At 33.0% G+C, this 13,070-nt stretch overlaps 1 long non-coding RNA gene across 1 annotated transcript; it reads left to right on the top strand.

The window, feature by feature from the left end:
* The first annotated feature begins 1,787 nt into the window (after positions 1–1,787).
* On the top strand, positions 1,788–6,193 carry LOC123532074 (uncharacterized). The gene is made up of 5 exons (XR_008369576.1): positions 1,788–1,933; positions 2,392–2,491; positions 2,990–3,087; positions 3,495–3,579; positions 4,189–6,193. It is a non-coding gene; the product is annotated as an uncharacterized LOC123532074 (long non-coding RNA).
* The last annotated feature ends 6,877 nt before the right edge of the window (positions 6,194–13,070 follow it).

Below are 13,070 nucleotides of genomic sequence, written 5' to 3'. Positions count from 1 at the left end.
ATAGCCAGAGGAAAATTCTATATATGAGATATTTGGTCTCACCAGCTCTACGTTTTAACAAAGGACATTCTACATCGTTTGTCAGCTAGTCTAAGACATAGTCACCTTAGCGATTGGACTCAAACCATTGTTCAAGATACTAAAGGCGTAGGCACTTCCCTGGGTCATATAACCAGTATCCTGACAGTGTGCAGCACGAATGATTTATTTATTCTCATCTGAAAAGCTGTCAGCATTTCAATCAGATAAGATATCGGAACACAGTTATTGTTCACACTTACTATTGAACTAGCCCGCCGCTTAGCTCAGTAGGGAGAGCGTTGGTCTACGGATCGTGGACATTGTGTCTGAAATCATTCGTCCTCCACCTCTGATAATGTGGGGAAGTTGGCAGTTACTTGCGGAGAACAGGTAAGTACTGGTACAGAATCCAGGAACATTGGTTAGGTTACTAATAACTGCCCGCCGTTACATGACTGAAATACTGTTGAAAAACGGCGTTAAACCCAAAACAAACAAACAAATACTATTTAACTATACATAAGCATTTGATCCAAAGGCTAATAAAATTTACACCACAATTTGGAAAGCATATAATTTGTGAATAGAATAGATGTAATCAAATAAAAAATGCATATATTTTGTTATTTGACCTCACTTATGCATGACGTTACATTGCTAAGACGTTTTATTTTCATGACGTCAATGCTGAATCTTACCTGTGTAGGATAATAACAGTCACTAATTCAAATCGTTTTTTGTTTTGTATAAAATCGACCAATTTAGAGCTTATTTACGCATCTTTATAGAACACCACCTTTCCATTCATCTACTTTTTATGGAAGTTCTATAATAAATTAACGAAAATTGAAAGAAATTACTAGTAGGGATTTGAATTAGAGGTCTGCAACCCTAAAATGACACATTTATACTCTTGTCCTCACATAAATCCCCTGATTTCGGTTTCGATTAGCAGAACTTGCCAACATTGGAATATAAACATATAAACTGTATTTTTTCAAGCCGAATGTCTTTAGCAAAGAAAATGTGATTGTGATTAATGTATGCGTTCTAAACGAAAGTGCGCAAAAATGGAAACATTAGGATCTATCTACTTTGGACTTCTTTCGACTACACCATTTCCTATATGTAAGAATTGTTAAAGATCGTATTAGAACTGAATTTGTTTAATTTCGTTTTTAAATATTCTTGTTATTTCTGTTTGTAAGATGACTGATTTGTTATTTCAAATAGCATTGTTTATTGCAATATTGTACATTTTCACTCCATATATTATCGAGTGCTACATGTACAAAACACTCCCCTAATGTAAAGTGTAGCAACCACCTAGTTACCTAGTAATACCAATAATACTGACAAAGAAGATTTATTCATATATAATTTAGTAGCATATTATTGAAAATAACTAAATCGTGACTTTTCTCCACAGATAACATGGTTGATAGGAGAACTGATGTGTATTAATGAAAATAATTATGATATTTTGCCTAACTTGTAAACAACGAGTTTACAACATGTTTAAGCTAGTATGTGTTAACAATTTAATTAAGTTTATTAAGTAATAAAAAAATTACCTTCTCAACATCCATTGAATAGTAGAATGTTATGCAAATGCAGGTATATCACACTAACAAAAACAGAAACTATATGTTTTGATAAATCAAACCCGTTTAAAACTTCCTGCTTTGTGTAAATATTTATACCTGACACCGTCATAACCGGCTAACTAACTTATAAATAGGTTATGTAGACATAGTACTAGAGCCGATTTACGCAATCGAATACCGCCGGAAGTAGAACATTTATGTCAACACCGGTTTCGTATTTTCACGTGAAAACGACCGAAAACTGAGAGGTTATCAACAAATTATAAGTTTACGGGTACCATGAGGATTTTTCATGCATTTAAACGGTAAGTATAATGTTTATGGATTATTCAATACAGTATGAAAGTAAACTGTTACGCTTTAAATGGAAATTATGAAAGAAAAGTCGATAAGAAAATATTGACTTTCTACTTTCACTTTCATTGTCGTTTTTTAAATTGCCCAAAAATGTTCTTTCTATTAATTTGTTTTTTCTTGTTTTTTGTTTGTAGATACATAACCTTATAGCAAATTATTGTGTGAAATGACAGCTTATTTAAAGCATCTGTGATTAACTGGGCCTAAGTTTACCGATTTTTCCTTTTAGAGTGACCTTTGATCTTATAATAGCTTATAGTCTGTTCTATGTATTTTAGCTGTAGTCAGAACAGAATGTAATTGAGACAAAATGAATTTTCAAAATAAACTGTTGCAAATTGTAGGAAGAGAATAACATAATATATTTATTATAAGTTATTGAAATATTATAATTACCTCATTTCAGACAGAAGTACAAGCGAACAGATGACACATTAAAGTGGCTGCAGAAGCTTGAAAAGTTAGATAGAGCAGGGGCAGTCAAAACTGTGGGATAATACTTCTATGTAATTTCTTTTTAAAGGCAATTTATACAGGATGGAAGGGTATCTCATACAATTGACATGTAGTTTTATCTCTCTTTATGATGTTGAGAGTAAACAAGTCAGTGACATCTAATTAACACTTGTAAACTATTGACAGTTGATATATATATTAGACAGCATTTGATAAAATGGGATTGCCTATCAATATTAAAAAGAGCAAACAGTTGACAATTAACAGGCAGGTCATTCTTTTAAATGACACCATAAATAAACTTTCATAATTTGTTTTTCTTCCATCTTCTGGATTAAGACTGGAAGCCATTCCAAACTATGAATTGGTAAATTATATAAGGAGTCATGTAATGATTATGGACGGGATACATTATACGTTAATGGACAATAATAATTTGAAATAATAATATTTTTAAGGTCAAGGTGTTAAGGTGATTTTATAAAGATGGTGTTATGGTTTTTGCATGATGAGTCTTTTAACATATTTTATCATTTATATATTTCAAGGTGTCCAACATGTCTAGTCAGGTTGACAGAAGTGAAAGATGGTCTGATGGTACAATGATGTACAAATGATACTCTTTAACAAGTTTAACATGTCAAGGGTAATATAATGCCAGTTATTAAAATTACATTCCCATAAACATTTAACAGATACACATTGTAAATGTAATTAAAATGATTTTATGAAGTTTTATGAAGGATGGTACAGCCAACCATTTTGAATCAAGAAATTTTGACTTAGGTAAAGATATCTATTCAGACTTCTTAACTCTTAGCCTTTCATATGATACAGAGATAAAAGAACTACTATTGTCGGCCACTAACCATGTTTCAAAGCTTTTAAACATACTACAGCAATAACCATTTTGTTTAAATACCTTAAATGCAATGTTTTCTTGATATCTGTCACTTGATGTTTTCAATGGATTAGAGTCCTAATTTAAAGTAAAGTCTGTAAATTTCAGTAATGGAAGTACAAAATTTGTAGGAAGTTGTTTCTTTATTTCAGTGTAAAATGTTCTGTGGATTCATATGATGAGAATGCCAATGTTGATCTGTATGACTTAATTAAACACAGATATTGATACCTTCAGGTAATTGTTTACAATATTCAAAGAGTTACAATGTAATTCAGTTATTGATTTGGCATATATCACTTCAAGAGGCTTGTGTAAAGTTTGTTTCACATGAGACCAAGGGTCAAGTATGATATATAAACTTTACACTTACAAAAAGAAATTATACAGTACCAAATAATTACAGACTTATGAATGTAACTTTCCAAATATCTTACATTTTCCTCCTGAAATTAATTAAAAAGGTAAACACAATTCTATTGTTATAAGCTTAAAAAGGTGAATGTAAGATATAAATTATGAAATGTCAAGTATAAGGTGTGTTATTTTCAAAGTATTTAAGATATAGAATAAAATATAGCCTGCCATCATAATATTCCAAAATACAAAGTGTGTCATACATATATTTTAGGTCAAATAGTAAGGTCAAGTGAGTGACTTAGGGTCACTATTGGCCTCTTGATATATTCTACTAAAATGGGTCTTATGCATAAGATATGTTGAAGTTTTATTAATCCAGTAACACTTTTATTCTACCTGTTATTCAGAAATATACATATTTTGAATATTAAAGAGCTGCAGACACCTCAAATACAGAGTTACTACATAATGCATTTCTTTCTTCAGATATATACCTGTGAAATCTTCAGTGTCACCGTTCAGCTATTGTTCAAGGTCAGTGTCTGCAGCTTGCACAGTTTAGTATAGAGGAGACTTCTGAATCAATTTTGTTACATATTTGCTGTTATTGTAGAACACACATGTGGAGAGCAACAAGTCCTGTCCAACTGTGCATGTAAATGTGATTCAGAAACTTTGAGAATATGTAAACATTACACTGTTATAATTTTCAAAATACTGTGTCTTGTAGTGTATCAGTACTGTTTTGTCTCAGTTTATAGCACAGTATGTTCACAAATCAAACTTAAGATCATAGTTATCAGTATTATTAAAATCATTAATTATTTGTATGGTGACAAAATTTAATTTCATGCAATACCACAGTAAAACGTTTGATAATTTTCGTTTTTAAAGTTGTAAGTTTAAAGTTGGCATAAATTGTTTTTCTCCTTCATAAATCTAAAAACTGATTGGTCATTATAATTGCAATATCATTTTAATATGACAAAGTTTATATTGAACTGAAACACTAATGTAAATTTTTGAACTATTCAATGCATTTTCTTCAGTCTTAAAACATTCGTTTGTCGTACATGTCATGGCCCATAACTCATCCATATTACTTGTGTTTTGTCCTTTTTCGTTTCACTGAAGGATAGGTAAAGGTATTGCACATTCATTTTTTAGCATCCTGATTTTGTAAAATGTTGTATGTAAGGTTTTATCTCGGAATTATGTCTCATCTAAAGGTGGGGAGAGGTATTGTTTATGCCTTCTCGTCTATCCGCATTAAGCCTGTCTGGCTTTAAGAGGACAAGCTGCTGGCCAGATTTTGAAAAAACTTCACAGGAATGATCAGTACCAAGCATAGTGTTGTGCATATCGATTGCACGTTTCGTTTCGATGCACTAAATTGCAGCCAGAGCTAAAAGTAGAAAAATCTTGTCGGCTTTCACAGGTCAAAACTACTTAACAGATTTTGATGAAACTTCACAGGAGTGATCAGTACCAAGTATATTTTTGCATATCACCGACACTTTCCATTTTGCTGCACAAAATAGCCGCCATAGCATAAAGGTATACATAGGTGGGAGACATGTTTTGTCATAAAAATACCTAAAACACCTTTCACTTTGTTAATGAAAAAAATGTATTAAACTTCTTACAATTGCAAACTGTAATAATTTGACATTAAATGCACTAGTTACATAACTGCATTTGACTTTTTTCATAATTATTGCCCTTTTCTTACCATAGCAATATTTTGTGTAACATGTTACCTCATTAAGCATCATAAGATCAGAAAGTTCTATGACTCAGAAATGTTGGCCCTCTTGTACATGTCATGAGTATGTTTTCAGTATTTTATATTGTCATTACTTTTTGTTGTGCGAGTTTACGGAAATGAAGACTTAGTTGTCCAAATGGTGTGCCTGTGCCTGTCCTGATTTGTTTGTCTGGACAATATATTATTGATACGTCTTCACGAAACTTTGCAGGTTAATTTCCTTAAGTTCCCTGTCAACTTTGATAGTGGCATGGTTACTTTAAAAGTGATGTCACCACTGTACTAGTCAAACGTTTTGTATTTCAGATTTTATATCACATTACAGGCTACTGGTCTTTAGCAGCCTTCATAAAACTTTCATAAAAGTTTCCAAAAATGTATTTTGATTTGAACTGGCATTATTCAAACATTAAGAAGTAGTACTATAAGGCAACATTTGACCTCTTTTCCAGTACTTTTTGATTTTCTCTGTTACTATCAAGTTGCCTTTTCCTAGAAATTGGTTGGCTTGATTTTTATGATCTTATGTTTTTAATGAATTGTAGCTATATGTTCTTTTTCTCATGAAAATGTCCATTTTTATATAATTCATATTTTTTACTGTCAACAAAGTGCAATACCACATACTTATCACTTTCATTAACATACTTGTACTATTTTCATAAAACATTATATAAATCATTATATTTCATATAAACAGAATTAAATAAATATTTAAGAACATCAGTGTTTTCTTTGATTGCTACATGAAACAGACCATAGGTCAATTTAGGGTCAATTCTGACACTTTATATGCAAATTGATAAGGGAGATAACTAGTACTGTCTTCAGTAACCAATATTTAGTTACACAGTTACCTTTCCTTTACACAGGTAGGACTATTTGTTGTTGATCATCTTCTGAACAATATTCCATTACTGATGACAGAACATTGAAAATAAAATTTGTTGTATCATGCAATGGCATCATATATGACAATATTTACTTTTTTATTTCATTTTTTAAATATTCTTTAAATTAGGTACAATGCCTAGGTTATGCTATTTCACAAATGTCAATTCATGTTATAAATAATTGAACCAGAATTAAGATCTAGTATCTCTAACTTATCCACCGTTAAGGAAAATTAATATGTTTCTTTTTTCAGGTACACAAGTACTCATATTTAAGTACAATATTACAATCATTTCTTTTTCAACTTTTGTGCTGTGATGGCAATTTTTCTGGTACTTTCAGAGAAGAGAGCAGTATGGATATGGAAGCCAGGGACATTCATTATATTAGGTAACAGGCCACCGTGCAGAATGCATCGCTGCTAAAGACGATCATGGTATCTTGACTGTGATTTAGTAAAATTTTCTTTACATTAGTTTTTAATATTTTCTCAATGTACTGAGACATGTAGCAAGAAGCCTGACATCTACAATCAAACCTGTTACTCTACACGGAGTCCTACTCTAACTAGGAAATATTAACATGTGTTTTGTCAATTAAAGTTTACGCACTGTACCCCTATCATTTCTTAATAAATGTCAAATCATTTTTGTGGGTTTGCACATAATGTTGTTAATGTTAGCAAAAAGGCCATGTTTGGAATATATAACATAATCTGTTATCTTTAATCTGAAAATATTGAAACTGTTTACTACACAACTTTCTTCAGTTAGATGCTGAATAACATTTTACTGGAAGAAGTTTTCATGGATTATTTTGCAATCAAATTAAATTCCACTGTAACGAATATGCACATTTGAATCCCTTTTCTACATTACTAGTGACCGAGTTCTTCAAAACATTTTTTTTCGAAGCAGTTTAACTGTCTTTGCAGAAACTGTAGAATTTTTCATCCTTATATATTTACTTATTTGAACAGCAGTCGAACGTGACGTATGGCGGTGTAATGAAGTATTTCGACCCCCATAGAATAACGACCTCCCGGTCATTATTCTATAGAAAATGTGACTCCTTTCCTGTAAAATATTGACTCCCCTTATAAAAACCTAACTCCCTTTGAAAACTCTATAGAATAACGACCCCCCGGTCATTATTCTATAGAAAAACTGACCCCTCCAAGTAAAATACTGACTCCCTAAAGATGACTCCCTTCGAATCTCATAGAGTAACGACCCCGGTTATTATTCTATAGAAAAAGTGACTCCTTCCATGTAAAATACTCACTGTCGAAATTACTACATTCGAACTCTTATACAATATCGATTCCCGGACATTATTCTGTTTAAAAAAGTTACTCTTTCCGTGTAAAACACCGGCTCCTAATAAGACCTTCGACGATAATATCTACTAAAAATTGATCCCCACCAAACCTAACGGACAATTTTACTAGATCTACAACTCTAATACCCTCCATTGCCAATAGTTAACATTTTGATTGTACTACTACTACAACTGGTGCCGCTACTTCTATTGCTATTACTACATGTACTTCTTCTTCTTCTACTACTACTACTACTACTACTACTACTACTACTACTTCTATTACTACTACTACAACTGCTACTACTGATACTACTATACCTGCTCCCACTAATACGTCTTGTACATCTACCTCTTCTTCTCCTGCTGCTGTTGTTGCTGTCACTTATTCCTCTGCTGCTGCTGCTGCTGCTGCTGCTGCTGCTGCAACTGCAACTGCCACTACCACTGCCACTACTATTACTACTACTACTACTACTACTACTACTACTACTACTACTAGTACTACTACTTTCTATTGTTGCCGCTACCGTAATTTACTGCCACTGCTAAGTATTGCAACTCTATTAATACTAAGTTCTATGCTAGCAGTTTCTTGTGCTGTTTTCTTCTGAAGAATTACTTCATACCGAAGTTTGCAGGGATTATTGACACTGGTGTGTTTTGTGAATGTATTGTGAATTGTTATTTTCCTGAAAAAAATGTATACACCAAGATACAGCGTCTAGAAATAGAATTCCTTTTCCCGTTGCGAAATGCTCTGATTTCCGTGTCAAGTGATGGTATCTGGGGCTAATGGTCAAACGGAAGGACGGACGGACGGACGGACAAGGACAAATCTATATGCCCCCCTCCCCCGAGTGGGGGCATAAAATGCAGCAGTTAGGCCTTAGATACATGAGTTATCACTAAATTTGACCAAATGACGTGGGGTCGTTTTTTTTATGGGAGTCAATATTCTTCGTGTGGTTCAGTTTACTTCACGTGGGGGAGTCATAGTACTTTGATCTGGAGGTCATAATACTATGACCGGGGGTCACTTTTTCTATAGAATAATGACCGGGGGGTCATTATTCTATGGAGGTCGAAATACTTCATTACACCGGCCGTAAAATGTCGCTTCGTACTTTGGGTATGACACTACAGATCAATCAATATCACAATATCTACCTTTCAATGTACTTGTATACTAACAATAAAAAGGAGCAATGTCTCGTGAAATGATTGAATGATCACCTGCGGTAGGCAGGTGGCCAGGCAGTGCCCACTGAAGTTGTCCGCACTCTAACTTAAGCAGTTCTTATCTGATGGTCACCAAAGTTGGTCAAAATATTGATGGGCACGATATCTCGGCCAAGTTTAAAATCCGGTTGGATTGTCTCAGAGGCTCTGGAGTTGTGGGCCTTGAATAACTAAAAATGTATAAATTGACAGTGTGTCCTCTCTCTAGTCTGAGTAGTTTTCATCCAATGCACACCAAACTTGGTCATAATATTTATGTGTATAACACCCAGGCCAAGTTTTATGAACATCTCGACCCTCAAAATCTCTCTAGAGTTATGGCCCATGAATTACTCAAATTGCGAAAATTGACAGTGTCCACTCTCTCAATTTGAGCACATATTTCAGTCAAATTCTAAAATCTTGAACATCCTGGGTTCATGAATGATATTCGTCACATCGGCGCAAAAAGTGGGAAAGTGTTTCTTCTACGATAATATTTCTTTAAAGCGGCACAAATATGATGATATGCTAGGCTAGCGGATTGACATAAAAAATGTGGGGAAAAACTCGTAGAACTAGAATTTCACCTCGTATCTATAATTAGTTGTCACAATGGCCAAGCTGACATATTGTTTTCGGAGATGAATTTGAGTGTGAACCGAAATACCTTTATGCCAGTTCAAACTGCTTCTACTGGCATTTTATTATTTGGTTTTTGTTTCGAAGAACTTTTGTTTTGTGCTTTTAAATGATAAAAAAAGATCTCCCCTGGATTCACAAAAAAAATATTATTGGCGTATCATATATTTTTATCATATTTACATGCACTAGATGATTCTTTTGAAAATGTCTGGCGTTAAACGTCGAAAAAACAACTATACTCGAGAAAAGCGAAAATTATCTGAAAACAATCCTACAGCGTCAGAATAATGTCGCAAATATAAAAGGAACATTGTGTTAAAAAGTAATCTTACAATACATTTTAAAGACATTATCCATCACGCTTCAGAAATCGTGCCACTAGAAGAGTATGGCAACTCACGTGATGTACAGTAACATACATTTTTAACAGTAAATGACACTGGTGTCATCTCTGTTTTTGAGGCCCGCTAAAAGATGCATGTTTCTCGCAATAAATATTTTTATGTTATCACCATCAATTAAGATAAATCTAGAGCAGAAGGGATATGACTATAAACAATTTTGTTAATAGAAACTAAATATCCAGGCAATAATTGTGACCACCTATCACCGTTTTTATGCAAAGTGATTTATTAATAGTCTCTTCTAAAAAGACATACCTGCAATGTAAAAGATATCATGCAAGGTCACAAAATTGTGCACAAGCTTATCTAACGTCAATCAAAAATTCCATTACCATCACGACATAACCAAAGCGAGTACATTTTGTATAATCAGTATTGATATGACTTAAATAGGCTGAACTTATAATTTTCACAAATTGCATGGTTAAAATCAGAAGACAGTGCAAATATTTCATGAAATGAGAATTGTACAGTTATTTAATTTCTGAAAGAATATTTTCTACTTCCTTTTAATATTTAAAACAAAAAAAATTAAAAATCTAATAAGAAATAATGTTTTATCTTAACGTTTTCAGATGTTGAGCTAAACGTTGGTGGGAAATTGATGACAACATTGCTGAGTACTCTAACAAAGGACCCGGAAAGCATGTTAGTTGCAATGTTTAGTGGACGTCACGGTTAAGTAAGGACAAAGAATGTCGCTACTTCATCGATTGAAATGGACACTTATTTGAACACATATTGAATTACCTAAGACTTGGAAGTTTACCACCAAAAGAAGTTATTTTGGACTTGCATGACCTCGCGGTATACTTAAACATTCAGTCACTTGTAGAATCTTTAGAAAAGTTCCATAATCGATCTTAAACAATTTGAAAAATTGAAACAAGAAGCAGTTGAGAAGATTTACTTGTGCAGCACCTGTCCACATGAAGTTAAAACCTTGCATATCGTTTCTGATTCACATGGATGTGACACGTCAGATTTTAACGAAGTATGTAACAAGATTAACATAATTTTACAAATGCCGGTGTCATCATCGAAGAATTGAAAATATGTTGAGCATATGATAAATCTGAGCTGGGATTCGGAATATACAGTTAAATCCATGACTCAGCAAGACCACTGGGCTGTTGTTGTGATATTAAATGCCCTCATATTGCACTTACCGCGCACAAACTTGTGTCAGTATTTGATGTAACAAACTGTGTTGCGTAAAAGCATTGTAATGAAATTAATTCGAAGCAATATATGTTCACGTTTTATAAAGAAATCAACTCGTACCTACTGTCTGAATACTGTTCTTCAGTTTTTACGGAAATGAGACAAGAATTTGTATTTAGTCGTTACATGAAATGTCAGTGAATGAGCATTATCAGTTACAGTTATTCATCTAAACAAACAATTCAAAGCGCAGTTTTTGTACCGTTGCGGACAAACATAAACGAGCATGATCGGTTTTTATACTATGCATGAATTAAACTTTGAAATCACTCTATGATTTGTGCTTTCTATTCAGTGAACAGACTTGTTGGACATATAAGATAATCAAACATGAGTTTGGTCTGCTGTATTGACAGCTGTGAAAGCGTGTCATTGATGTTGTCATACTACTCTTGTTTGCTTTTCATGGAGTAAGTTTTATTGTTTGATAATCATAATAACTGTACATTATATTCGACCTTGTATGTTTGTTATTACTTAGTCAGTCGATCAATAGCTATATTCATACAATGTTGTTATGTTTGTGCTGCTTATAAAAACCCATTTACTAATCCACCGACAATTTTTGACAGTGACGTCATTTTGTCAACAAACTATAAATAACCACGGTATATCCCCAAACGGATGTATACTTATAATAGATAGAAATATGTCCCTATCGTATTAGAAACTCTAAGTAAAGTATGGACCAGTGGATGTGTTGGCTACTTGTCACGCAGGTGATATAAGTTCGAAACCAGTGGTAGGCGATGTACATTTTATGTACTTTTTGTAGCAAAAAAAAAAAAATGTTTGAAAGACCAGTTACATTTGCTTCCTTGATTTGGAAAAATGTTGTTTTTTAATGTGTTTCTTGATATTTTTAATTATCAATCATTCATTTTAGTATGAAGTATACCAATTGTTAAAGCAACATAAACCTGTCTCGCCGTCCGTCTATTGTGTTTTAGAATAGATATTGCTTTCTCGTTATTCTCCAAAGGCTTGTTACAGTTAAAACGTGTTCATAGCCATTTAGCCATTTTATGTGGAGTGAAATAAAAAACGTTTTCTACACAATTTATTCTGTACGCATCAATCGTGATGCACTAGAAAATCAAGACAAGTCTATAGTTGAATAAAAAAATATCGTGCGGGAAAAAGTTCCGCCGACCGGATTCGAACTCGGTATTTTTCGGTTACTACGACAGCGCCGTTATCCTCTGGGCTACGTAACCATGCAGGCTTTGACTAAAGAAACATAATGATAATCCAGTACAATATAAGGTAAACATTGGAAAGTAAACACAATATGACGTCACTGTCAGGTATCCCTGGTCGGATAGTAGTTCTTTTAATGTTTTGATAGTCAAATTACGGTTTAAATCTTTGATCAAACAATGAAATATGTCGTATTTACCGGTAACATAAAATTTCCAACTGTTGAAAATTTGTTTCAAATTCGAAATATCATAATATTATCTTACATTAATCATCTTAAAGTGTATTTTTTGTCGATTGTCTTTGAACAGGATAAAATATCAAGACAAGGGAGATTATGCATATCAAAATGCAATAATAATTTTATAAAGGTTATTGTCCTTGATAATGATAACATGCATAATTAATTTTGATCATCCAACCAATTTCACTTTAGGTTACATATTAGCAGAATATATCGTATCATTTATTGTAACAAGTATCGATTAAAATGACAACACATTTTTTATTTAGATTGTAAATGACAAAGTGTATACAGAAAAGTGAACAGAACAGAGATTGAATATAACACTTGATATTAGCCACTGCCTGGGAAATAGCCGTCATTACATACAAGTACTTTTATGCCCTAAGACTTTATAAATCTAAGTAAATGTTGGCATAGCTTAAAAGTATGTTGAATATGTTCTGCT

Source organism: Mercenaria mercenaria, unplaced genomic scaffold, assembly GCF_021730395.1.
Source record: "Mercenaria mercenaria strain notata unplaced genomic scaffold, MADL_Memer_1 contig_4944, whole genome shotgun sequence".
NCBI lineage: Eukaryota > Metazoa > Mollusca > Bivalvia > Venerida > Veneridae > Mercenaria > Mercenaria mercenaria.
Note: the sequence above shows the minus strand (reverse complement) of the source record. Positions and strands in the feature narration are given on the sequence as shown.